Source organism: Ranitomeya variabilis, chromosome 4 (assembly GCF_051348905.1).
Source record: "Ranitomeya variabilis isolate aRanVar5 chromosome 4, aRanVar5.hap1, whole genome shotgun sequence".
Lineage (NCBI taxonomy): Eukaryota > Metazoa > Chordata > Amphibia > Anura > Dendrobatidae > Ranitomeya > Ranitomeya variabilis.
The window spans coordinates 297,201,556-297,214,906 of record NC_135235.1 but is presented as its reverse complement, the minus strand read 5'-3'; positions in this window follow the sequence as shown (position 1 = coordinate 297,214,906).

The window sequence follows — 13,351 nt, the reverse complement described above, 5'->3', positions numbered from 1 at the left end:
CGGGAGCCGTGTGGCCTGCTTAGTAAAGGCCAGGGAGGTTATAAGTAGAGTAGCATCATCACTTGTTTATTGTCTACATTTGCTTGTTAGACATATTTTGAGTCTTCAATAGTTGTAGCACCGTGCTGTTTTACGGAAAAGTTAAAGTTCATAACTCTTGTAAATTGTCTGTTACCATTGTATACCCCTATTTGCATCTTCCTCATTCCCTCCATTCCTTGCCTTCCAATAAATCTATCCTTTGTTGTTTGCACCTCATCTTGTGTACAGTAGTCTTCCTGCACCATGGTGGCACCCTCGCCATCGCTTCAAGTGGCGCTGCGAGCAGGGTACTGTCACCAAGATGGAGGCAGCAGACAGCAATGGCGGGAATGCTAATGTTAATGGAGATGCTGTGGGCATTGGTGGAACCCCTGCAAGGACACTCCCTATGGGCACCATATTTAGTGTGCTACCAAAGTTTGACGGCAAGAATATGCCACTGTCCGACTAAGTGTCCCGGCTGCAAAGCACCCTGAAGATTTATAACATCAGCCCAGACCTTGAAGCGGACATTGCTTTAACATTGCTTTAACTGCCCTAGAGGGAGAAGCCCGTAGAAACCTCTGCCTACAACCAGAACTCACCCTCAGTACCCTGAAGGAGCTAGTGAAGTTCCTGGAAGAGGTCTACGGCGAGACTGCTAGCGCCGGACACCTTCGTGCCAAATTTTTCTCTAGGCTGCAGAGGGAAGAAGGAATTTCTCAGTATGCAACAGCACTGCAAGAAGTGTTAGTGGAGGTGCAGAGAAAGGAGGTGGATGGATTTGGCAGCATGGGCTCTAAAGACCAGATACTCCGGGAGCAATTCATTCTCGGACTGCACATCCTTGAGGCGAGCACTGTCAGAACGGGTCCGGGCAGATCCGGCTCTTACGTTTCGTCAAATCCTGGTGGAAACAGTGGCCCGAAGTAAAGAAGAGAGCTATGCGTCTGGGGTGATGCGTGTCCAGGGCGCCAATACCAGAGGGGACCCAAACCATCAGGAGGTGCTGGTCCAGGTGGTGCAAGACTTGCAGCGGTCCCTTGTCAACGTGCACGAGAAACTGACCCAGATGGAGCGAAGAGTGGGGGAACTACAACAGTCTGACCCACCGTACTTGTGCAACCATTCTTCAGCCCGACCGATAAGGGATCAGTGGGAGCAAGCCCCCTCCCGTCAGGCATTGGAGGCACGAGGACAGGCTCGAGGTACCCCTCGGCGAGGAGGAGGCATCCAATGCTGGGAATGTGGAGGACGGGGGCACCTTGCCAGAGACTGTCGGAACTATACTCAAGGCCAGTGGAAGCCGCCGTTAAACTACCAACCTCTGCAGTAGTGTGGCACTCTGCTGGGGAGGCGAGAAGAGAGGCCGCTCTATATCATAACGAACACTTGATTGCTGGGAGCCCCATCCTACATGCTGAATTCAAAGGAGTTCTAGTGGATTGCCTGATAGATACCGGGTCACAAGTGACAACGATGCCAGAAGCATATTTCAAGCAGCATTTCCAGGCCCTGCCAAGCCAGAAAAAGAGACATTGATCGTGTTGTTTGCTGCCAACCAACAACCGATCCCGGTCACAGGGGTCGTGTGGATGAATATTCGAATCTGTGGGCAAGAAGTTGGGAAAAAAGGGATCCTGCTAGTCCCTGAGCCTATCAAGGAGGATGTGCCTGTAGTACTGGGAATGAATATCCTACATGAACTCGATCAGATTATGTTTACCAAACGGGGACCTGGATATTGGAAGAAGGCTACTACACATAAGCCTACTCAAGAAGCCCTTGAATGACTGATCCGCGTCTGTGGGACGCAGAAGAGTGTGCCATCTTATCAGATGGTAGGGGTCATCAGGGCTCCTGGTAAAGAACCTGTAATCCTACCTCCCGAGCGAGAAACTATAGTATACCTTCCAGTGGGGACTCACTGCAACCTTGACGGGTTAGAAGTGGTTGTTCAGCCTGTGGTAGGCGGAGGAGTGGACCAAGAAGTCATGATAGCTCGTACGATAGCTGTGGTCCAGCGAGGACATGTCCCCATAAGAGCTTTGAATGTGGGCCCCGGGGAGGTCACCTTGCCACGAGGGACAGATCTGGCCCTGGTGTACCTACATAAGGGTGAAGTGGTGAGTCAGAAGGAGATGTCTTTATCACCGAAAGAAGGCCCGGGGTGGACCCTAGCAGTTACCGCGGGGGACGAAGAGACGTCATCTCCGGAGTGGACGGGTCATCCTTGATCAAATGGAAGTCGATGTGAAGGCTCTGGGCCCTGAGCGTGTGCAAGCAATAGAAACTATGCTGTGGGAAAATCAGGCCGCATTCGCCCGTCACGCCGAACATTTCGGCTGTACTGAAGCCATCACGCATGAGATACCGACTGGGGAAGCTCGTCCAATTCGAGAACGATACCGGCAGATCCCGCTCCAAGATGTATCAAGAGGTGAAAACATTACTGAGGCAGATGCTGGATTCAGGAGTGGTGCAGAGTAGTCAGAGCCCTTGGGCAGCCCCGGTGGTGCTCATCAAGAAAAAGGATGGGACCATCCGGTTCTGTGTAGATTACAGGAAACTTAATGCCTGCACTGTTCAAGACTCGTACCCGTTGCCCCGCATCGAGGAATCCTTGACAGCATTGGGGAAAGCCAAGTGCTTCTCCACCCTGGACCTAGCAAGCAGATACTGGCAAGTAGCCGTGGCAGAGAAAGACAAAGAGAAAACCGCTTTCATCCTCCCTATGGGGCTGTTCGAGTTTAACCGGATGCCCTTCGGGCTCTCCAATGCTCCAGGCACATTTCAACGGCTGATGGAACAGTGTTTGGGAGACTTAAATTTTGAGGCTACCCTGATCTATCTGGATGATATCATTGTGTTTTCGGCCCCATTCGAAGAACACCTTGCCCGGCTTGGACAGGTACTCGGAAGACTGCGGGCTCATAACCTGAAGAAGAAGCCAAAGAAGTGCCACCTCTTCAAGAGAGAGATTGAGTACCTTGGCCACATAGTGTCACAAGATGGAGTTCTACCCTCGCCAGAAAAAGTGGCTGCTATCCAGAAGTGGCCAGTCCCTCGAACCGTGAGAGAACTCCAGGCCTTCCTGGGACTCGCTGGGTACTACCGCCGGTTTGTTAAAGACTTTGCAAAGGTGGCGGGTCCTCTCAATGAGTTGCTGAGGGGGACCGCTGGAGTGCCGAAGACCCAGCACATCCCCTGGGCACAGGGACAAGACGAGGCCTTCCAGGCTATAAAGAATGCCCTTACCTCAGCCCCGATTTTGGCCTATGCAGACTTCGATCAACCATTCCTGTTGTACACAGATGGTAGCCTTCATGGACTCGGTGCAGTACTTTCTCAGATACAGGATGGACATGAGAGAGTCATCGGGTATGCCAGCAGGTCCCTGTGAGACAGCGAAAGAAACCCTCACAATTACAGCTCCTTCCGGTTAGAGCTCCTGGCCCTGGTGTGGGCCATGACAGAAAAGTTTGCAGGCTTCCTGACAGGTACCAAGATTCAAGTTCGAACAGACAATAATCCCCTGGCCCACCCTGAGAGGGCTAAATTGGGGGCCTTGGAACAACGGTGGGTGGCTCGCCAGCCAAGTTCGACTTTACCATCCGTTATCGCTCTGCTACCGAAAACGCAAATGCTGATAGGCTGTCAAGAGTGACTGTGGAGACTCCAGTGGGGGATCTTGATGAGCAACTCGAAGAGGAGGAAACCAGAGACTTTCGTAAGTTTAAGCCCCCAATGGTTGCGGCCCAGTCAAGAAGGGAGGCCTGCGCATTACCCCAGTCCCTGGGGAGAACCAATGAGGAATGGGGACACGTTCAGGATGAAGACGAAGGGCTGAGGCAGATGAAATGGTGGGTAACTCAAAAGCGGAAGCCTGGCAAGCAAGAGAGAGATGATCTGAACTCTGAAATGAGGAGTGTGCTACACCAGTGGGATAGAATGGAAGTGCGAGAGTCAGTGCTATATCGTAAGAGGCAACAGCCAAAAGATATGGAAGTAAGGTGGCAAGTGGTCATCCCAGGAAAAATGGCTCAAGAAGTAGCTAAAGAAGCCCACGAATTTGGAGCGCACTTTGGCCCCACAAAGACATACCAATGGTTACAGCGGTATGTGTATTGCCCCCGGTTGGAGTTTGTGGTGGAAGAGGTTTGCCGGCAATGTCGAATATGTGACCTCATTAAGAGTACCGAACAGAGGGCACCCATCCAAACCATACAAACTAAGGAACCGCTAGAAGTCTTGATGATCGACTATCTCCTCGTGGGACACTCGGCCCGGGGGCTGCAATACTGTTTGGTGATGACCGATCATTTCTCTAAGTTCGCAGTAGTCACTCAGACTAGAGATCAGAATGCGGAATTGGCGGCGCAAGCCATTTGTCAAGACTTCATCCGGGTGTATGGGTGCCCAAAGTGCATCCACTCCGACCAAGGCGCATGTTTCCAAGGCAAGGTGATGGAAGAATTGTATCGTATGTATGGCATCGAGCGGTCCCGGACCACCCCTTACCACCCTCAAGGCAACGGAGCTTGTGAGCGCTTCAACCGAACCTTATTTCAAATGCTGAGAACGTTGGAGGAGGATAAGAAGACATGTTGGCCACTGGCCAGACTATCTGCCGGAATTGGTCTGGACCTACAACAATCGGGTCCACTCCACCACAGGTTATACCCCCTATCTACTGTTGTTTGGAAGAGCTGGACGAGAGATCATTGAGCTGAATTTGGAACAGCCAGAGGAGCTGATGGAGCGAACTGTAACTTCATGGGTGAAAGAGCATCGGCAACGATTGCAAATGATACGGCGGTTGGCGGGTCAGCAGCTGCAAGAAAAAGAACATACGGGCCGCAAACCGACTCAAGAGTTACCGCTCCAACCTGGAGACCGAGTATTAGTCAGAGAGAAACGCCCCAAGGGAAAACTAAGTGAGAGATGGGAAGTACAGCCGTACAATGTTATCGAGCGAGTGTATGCTAACGGCCCTGTCTACAAGGTACAGATTGAGACTGGGGCATCCGCCCCTAGAGTACTTCACAGAAATATGCTGCGGCCTTGCCGGTCTGAGGTCTGTTTTACACCATTGGTAAAGAAAATTGGCACGCACTCAGGATAATGAGGGAGCGAGGTGCTGGTGTAATGGGTTGTAGAAGCCCCAAATACAATGAGAAATATATTGTACACCGCACACTCTAAATGTATATGATGCAATAGTGAAAATTTATTAAATAACATGAACAACTATGTGTTTTGAAAGTGACCAGAGGCAATTATGACGTTTCGGCTCTACCAGAGCCTTAATCATACAATCGCTTTATTATGCAAAAGAGAAGAGGATAGAGATCCTTGGAGATTCGAAATACACACTATAAACGTTTTTCTGCTGTGGATTCTAAGCCGCAATAGAATGCCCTGATCTTGGGTCTGGAGTTGTTAGTCTGTGAGCGGCGCTCTAGCAGCAGGGTGCGGGAGCGCCGCTCACAGACTAACAACCCCAGATCAGGGCATTCTATTGCGGCTTAGAATCCACAGCAGAAAAATGTTTAAAGTGTGTATTTCGAATCTCCAAGGATCTCTATCCTCTTTTCTTTTGCATAATAAAGCGATTGTATGATTAAGGCTCTGGTAGAGCCGAAACGTCATAATTGCCTCTGGTCGCTTTCAAAACACATAGTTGTTCATGTTATTTAATAAATTTTCACTATTGCATCATATACATTTAGAGTGTGCGGTGTACTATATATTTCTCATTGTTTTACACCATTGTCGCCTGAAGGCGCTACTCCACTTCCTGAATCTGTCATGCCTGATGGTGAAATCAATAATGAGTGGTGGACCGTCCCTGACACAGGAGGGGGTCCTCAGCCACACAGAGACGGTAATCCCATGGATGTACCAGTACCGCCATGCGAGGACGAGACCAGACAAGAGCTCGCAATGTCTCCTGCAACAAGTGTTCCTCTGGAAGATAGTCAAGCCTTGCCTGACAGCCAAGAGCTTCGGAGATCCCAGAGGTCTAATGCAGGGGTTCCACCAGTCCGATATGTACAACAGCGTGCTCTATCTGTATTTACAACTTTGTTGCCTCCTCTATAGGTGCTGTTTCCGCATTGCGTGTTCCTCCATTACACTTTGACCCTGATGCTGTGATGGCCGAGAACGACCATCATTAAGAAGGGAGGCATGTAAGAGGGTGGTGCTGTTATGGACAGTAAGGAACACATTGTCACTTTAAGAGGCTGCACCCCCTTGTCTGGCGTGATGGAATGTTCTTCTTGTCCCCTGCAAGAGTCGGTGTAATGAACTAGTCGGTGCAGAGTGCAGGTGTGGAGCTGGAGCAGCGTGTGTGAGCTGGGGCTGCAGCAGAGAGGACTTTTTGTGCTGATAGCTGAAAGAGAGAAGAACTGTGCCCTGATATAGCTGCAAGAGAGCCACGAAGATACAGAGAAAGGGATTTACAGTTTCCAGGAACATCCCTTGGATCCAGAAGCAAGGAGAAGACCACGTTTCACAGAGCTGACAGAAAGCCGTGCGCACCACCATATTAGACTGCTGGGGGCCCCCCTGGGACTGGATCTGATTCTCCAACATCACCGTGAGTCTGTTCCTGTTTGGTGCACCTGTCAGGGCCTAGTGTAGGCTTCAATAGTCAGTACACGGGAGCCGTGTGGCCTGCTTAGTAAAGGCCAGGGAGGTTATACGTAGAGTAGCATCATCACTTGTTTATTGTCTACATTTGCTTGTTAGACATATTTTGAGTCTGCAATAGTTGTAGCACCGTGCTGTTTTACGGAAAAGTTAAAGTTCATGACTCTTGTAAATTGTCTGTTGCCATTGTATACCCCTATTTGCATCTTCCTCATTCCCTTCATTCCTTGCCTTCCAATAAATCTACCCTTTGTTGTTTGCACCTCATCTTGTGTACAGTAGTCTTCCTGCACCGTGGTGGTCCCCCGGCCATCGCTTCACATGCGCACCTCCATACGCACATGCTTTCTTTTCATTGCCTATGAGACTGCCAGAGACAGTGGCACATGCGCACCTCCATTCATTGCCAATGAGACTGCCAGAAACAGTAGCACATGCGCACCTCCATTCATTGCCTATGAGACTGCTAGAAACAGCGGCACATGCGCACCTCCATTCATTGCCTATGTGACTGACAGAAACAGTGGCGCATGCGCACCTCCATTCATTGCCAATGAGACTGCCATAAACAGTAGCACATGCGCACCTCCATTCATTGCCTATGTGACTGACAGAAACAGTGGCGCATGCGCACCTCCATTCATTGCCTATGAGACTGCTAGAGACAGTGGCGCATGCGCACCTCCATGCATTGCCTATGAGACTGACAGAGACAGTGGCGCATGCGCACCTCCATGCATTGCCTATGAGACTGCCTGAAACAGTGGCGCATGAACACCTCCATTCATTGCCTATGAGACTGCCAGAAACAGTGGCGCATGTGCACCTCTATTCATTGTCTATGCTGGAGAAAGCCGAATACAGAGCTCAACTATTTCCAGCAGTCACAGAACCAAATTGAGCAGATGCACCTAGACTGCATTTGAGACAGGGGTTCTTCACTACCAGGTTTCCAGCATCCAGATCCTAGTTCTCAGGATTGCTGGGGATCCCAGAGCTTGGACCTTTAACGATCAATAGGTTATATTCTATCCTTACTGTAGAAGGTCTGGTTTGGGGTTTATAGTGGTAGGGAGCTTAATCTGGGTTTTTGTATAATTGCACATTTACTCAAGCCAACCACGTCCCTGGTTAGACAGGCTGACAAAAATTCTATGCACACAGAACGATCGTTAATACAGTTGTTCTGTGCACATAGATCACCACTTCAATGAATGGCTTTAGGGACAGGAAAGAAAAACACACTTGACCCCTGTACGAGAGAGTTGATTTTGGATAGCAGGATGTATTTTTGCATCATCTTATTTATTTTCTTCTGACTTAGCTGCTGAAGGGTTTTTTTTGCGTGATGAGTTGTATTTTTCCAATGGTAACATTTTGGGGTATATACCACTTACTGATTCATTTTACTAAGGCCGGCGTCACACTCAGCGTAGGGAAATACGGTCCGTATTTTACAGGCGTAATACGCAGAAATGATCCCAAAACAGTGTTCCATATGTCATCCGTAGGCAGGGTGTGTCAGCGTATTTTATGCATGTTAACCTCCGTATGTAATCTGTATGGCATCCGTACTGCGTTTTTTTCTCGCAACCTTACAAAATGGACATATAATGGATCCATGGGCTCAAATATTCCATTGAGACACACACACACATATATATATATATATATATATATATATATATATATATATATATATACTATATATCTTTATATTTCATACAGTGCTAGATAGCAGAAAAGCCGGTAATTCAATTGTCGGCTTTTGCTATCTCCTTATCAAACTCGACATGATATGAGACATGGTTTACATACAGTAAACCATTTCGTATCCCTTTTTTTTACATATTCCTCACTAATAATGTTAGAGGTGTCTGTGTGCAAAATTTGGGGGCTCTAGCTGTTACAATAAAGCATTAAATCACGGAAAAAACTTGCATGGGCTCCCGCGCAATTTTCTCCGCCAGAGTGGGAAAGCTGGTGACTGAGGGCAGATATTAATAGCCTATGGGTTGAACTAGATTGACTTAAAGTCTTCCTTCAACCTTAATAACTATGTAGAGAGGGACCATGGTTATTGGACCCCCCCGGCTAAAAACATCTGCCCCCAGCCACCCCAGAAAAGGCACATCTGTAAGATGCACCTATTCCGGCACTTAGCCTCTCTTTTCCCACTCCCCTGTAGCGGTGGGATATGGGGTAATAAAGGGTTAATGTTACCTTGCTATTGTAAGGTGACATTAAGCCTGGTTAATAATGGAGAGGTGTCAATGAGACACCTATCCATTATTAATCCAATAATATTAAAGGGTTAATAATACACACACATTGTGAATAAAGTATTTTATTGAAATAAAACACACATGGGGTTGTAAAATCTTTATTATACACTTAATCCACCTGAAGACCCTCGTTCTGTAAAAGAACAAAAATAAAAAAGCAACAATATCCCATACCTTTCCGGCGCTCAGTCACATCCCACGCTGTAAATCCATCTGAAGGGGTTAAATAATTTTACAAGCACACAGGCACTTCTAACAATATTGGTAAGGAATATGTAAAAAAAAAAAAAAGGGGATACGAAATGGTTTACTGTATGTAAACCATGTCTCATATCATGTCAGGTTTGGGAAGGAGATAGCAAAAGCCGGCAATTGAATTACCGGCTTTTCTGCTATCTTGCGCTTTATGAAAAATAAATATATGTATATATATGTGTGTCACTGATATATATATATATATATATATATATATACACCTATGCTATGTGTAGACATTTATTCTACCTATTCTATTCTATTCTGTCAGTGTGATTTTACTGTACACCGCGCTGAATTGCCGGCTTTTCTATAGAACACCGCTGCGTATTTCTTGCAAGTCACACGCATGGTCCGTGTGTAATCCGTAATTTTCTCGCCTCCATAGACTTTCATTGGTGGATTTTTTGCGCAATACGCTGACAAACGCAGCATGCTGCGATTTTCTGCGCCCGTAAAATATGGCAGAGAAATATATGGCAGATAGGAGCTGCCCCATAGAGAAACATTGGTGCGTGTGCAATGTGTCATGAATCCCCAATGGCTAGGGATGGCACAGGACAAGCAAAGTACAAATAAATAACGGACGAGCTCTAGGGTGATGGAACCTGGGCTGACCGCTGCCCTACGCCTGACAAACGCAACTAGAGATAGCCAGGGAGCGTGCCTACGTTGGTTCTAGACGCCACGCACCAGCCTAAGAGCTAACTAGTACTGCAGAGAAAATAAAGACCTCACTTGCCTCCAGAGGAATGAGCCCCAAAAGATATAGTTGCCCCCTCACATGTATTGACGGTGAAATGAGAGGAAGGCACACACATAGAGATGATATATATAGATTTAGCAAATTGAGGCCCGCTGTAAACTAGAAAGCAGAACGATACAAAAGGGGACTGAGCGGTCAGCAAAAAACCCTAATCAAAAAACCATCCTGAGATTACAAGAACCCATGTGCCAACTCATGGCACATGGGGAGAACCTCAGTCCACTAGAGCTACCAGCTAGCATAGAGACATAATAAGCAAGCTGGACAAAAAAAACCAAACAACTGAAAATCAGCACTTAGCTTATCCTGAAAGATCTGGGAGCAGGTAGGCAGGAACCAAACAGAGCACATCTGAATACATTGATAGCCGGCAAGGAAATGACAAAAAGGCCAGGTAAAATAGGAAACACCCAGCCTCTGATGGACAGGTGGAAACCAAAGGCCGCAACCCACCAAAGTCACCCAGTACCAGCAGTAACCACCAGAGGGAGCCCACAAACAGAATCCACAACAGGAATGCTTAGTTTTTGCGCCTCTCATACGTCTGTAAAACTCGCTAGTGTGACACCGGCCTAACTTTTATGGGGGGCGCAGGAATGAAAGACAGCAGGTCCACAATTCTTTTTTCTCATTTACCTGTGCATACTTTAATTCTATAAGTTGCTACATTTACGAGAATAACAAATATGTATAGATATTTTTGCATGCTAATAGCACATTTTATGGGAAAAAATATTTTTTAATTCCCCACATTCCAAAAACTTTAACTATTTTCACTTTTTCTTCCACCACGTAGCCATACGTGCTGGATGAGTCCTATTTTGTAATTAAAACTTTATTGATTATATATGAATTATTGATTATCTTTTATTATTATTTGAGAGACAGAATGAAAAATGAACAACTTCAATTATTCTTTTTTGCAGAATGAAAAAAATGAAACCCTATTTTTTATCAAGTAGTCGAAAGCGGGTGTCACATGCAAATGTCATCTCCATACCGCTCCAAATAACAACCTTGAAAGTACATGACCCAAACGACCTTAGGGTAAGGGTATACTTGGGCCTGGGGTCTTAATATATATATTTTTTTCAAATCTGAGATCAGGGATCAGGTCTATAGTTTAATAATAATATAGGTGTCTGTGGTCTAGCGTTAAAGTTTAATTTATGGGATGGGGGTCTAATATTGCTAATATTGGCATTCAGAATCTACCCATGCCATTTCATCCTGCAAGGAGTTATTGGAGTTTGATAACTCCCTAACTTCAATGCAAGAGCTGCCTCCATGATTTACTAAAAGTGGTGATCTCCAATTATTAATGGGTGCAGGGAGGAAAGAAAAATAAAAGAAATTGATATTCAACTCCAAGATAGATGCTGTTACTTTGTGCTCAACTTGAACAACAAAACACTGCAACCAATCAGTGGCAGCTCCCTAACTTTAATGCTAGAGCTGCCTCCATGATTTACTAAAAGTGGTTGTACACTACTGGATCTCCAATTATTAATAGGTGTAGGGAGGAGAGAAAAATAAAAGAAATTGATATTCACCTCCAAGATAGGTGCTGTTACTTTGCGCTCAACTTGAACAAAAAAACACTGCAACCGATCAGTGTCAGCTGATTAGCTGCAGCGCTCATTTGACCCTCCCACGGGAAGTTGATCTCAGCAGACCGACAGGGAGACGCTGCACTGGTTATGGACTACGCCAGCCTGGAAGGTGAGTGTCAATTTTTCTCATCTCCCTGGGTCCATTCATTTTTGGATGTCTTCTAGTGTACAACCCCTTTAAGTGACCCTTCGAGGCAACAGAATCTTCAACCTCTAAAAGCGCTTTTCATGATGAAAAGACGTGAGTAATAGACCCAAAAATGAAAGCGACAGGTACAGATACCCCGATGGGTCAGATAGTCATGGTTGGATATAACCATAAAGGATCTCCTTTGTCATTCTCTCGAAAAACTTTATTATTCTTTTTTGGGCGATTTATTTTCTTACCTATCGCCACCATCTTATGTCCACTCCTTATCTTCATGTTTAATAGTGCGGTGCTCAATAGAAACATAAACTAGTTTTTCAAGCTTTCGTCGACTAATAGAATATATTTGTTTGCCAAAGAGGTTTGAGCCTTCGTCAATCTGGCAGAGAGAGTTGCCAAAACTAAAGGTGACCTCTCTCTGCCGGCACATTGAAATACCTTTTTTTAAAAGGGCAGCCTGAAACTATTCCTAAACCTCAGCTAACCGTAATCGAGACTGTGAAGGGAGAGGTGTGAAACTGGGATGCTGCCAATGTACATATTCCACTTCTGCGCTGGGCACTGATTTCCATAGCAGGTGTCAGTATAATTTCACGACTTAACCAGCGCCGTCATGGAGTGGTCAGGAAGCTCTTCACATAAAGCCGCATAATAAGAGTGTATAGGAGAACCTCGAAGCCGATCCGCAATCGCTTTGATCACTATCCGAATAGTCTCTCAGCACCTCTTGACATTGCTTTCCCATGACTATGCTTTTACAATGGTAAAATAATATTTTATACCTTGTGGCATAGACAGTTGTGGCCAATGCAAAAATGATATTAAACCTTGGAATCATGATGTGATGATGGTTACTGACTCCAAACACAATACATGGGCATGTAGGTTTTGAAAATACTAACTCATTAATACTTTTATGGCTCCAAAATAATGCTCCAACACTGAGAAATCCTATTTTATATGCATATGCAAATGAGCCTGGAAGTGCATCGGGGGCGTTCCGATAGACTTCAAGTGTATCAGTGTGAAAAGTGCCCTTAGCCTGGGACCATCTGCTTTTTCTTCATTGGCACCCCCATAAATTTTAATTTTTAAAGGGAATCTATCAGCAGATTTTTGCTACCTGATCCGAGGGCAGCAAAATGTAGAGGCAGTGACCCTGATTCCAGTGATGTGTCACTTACTTTACTGGGTGCTGTTTTGATTTAAACAAAGTGCTGTTTATAACCCCGCCCCACCATTGATTGGCACATTTCTGTGTACACTATATATGGGCAGAAAGCTGCCAATCACTGGTGGGATCTGGGTTGAACTACCTGGCAGCAGGTTTACTAGTCCTCTAGTGATAATCTCCTGCTGATAAAACAGCAATTTTATCAAAACTACAGCAAGGAGCCAAGTAAGTGGATACATCATTGGAATCAGGGTTTCTGCCCCTACATTATACTGCTCTCAGATTACATAGATAGAACCTAATGACAGATTCTTTTTATGACCTACATGTATTCTGTTTGGAGTTATAAATGCCATGATAAACTCGGCATGACAGATTTAATGTGCATCTCATATATGGCTTATTAACATAAAGAAAACCGTTTCATGGATA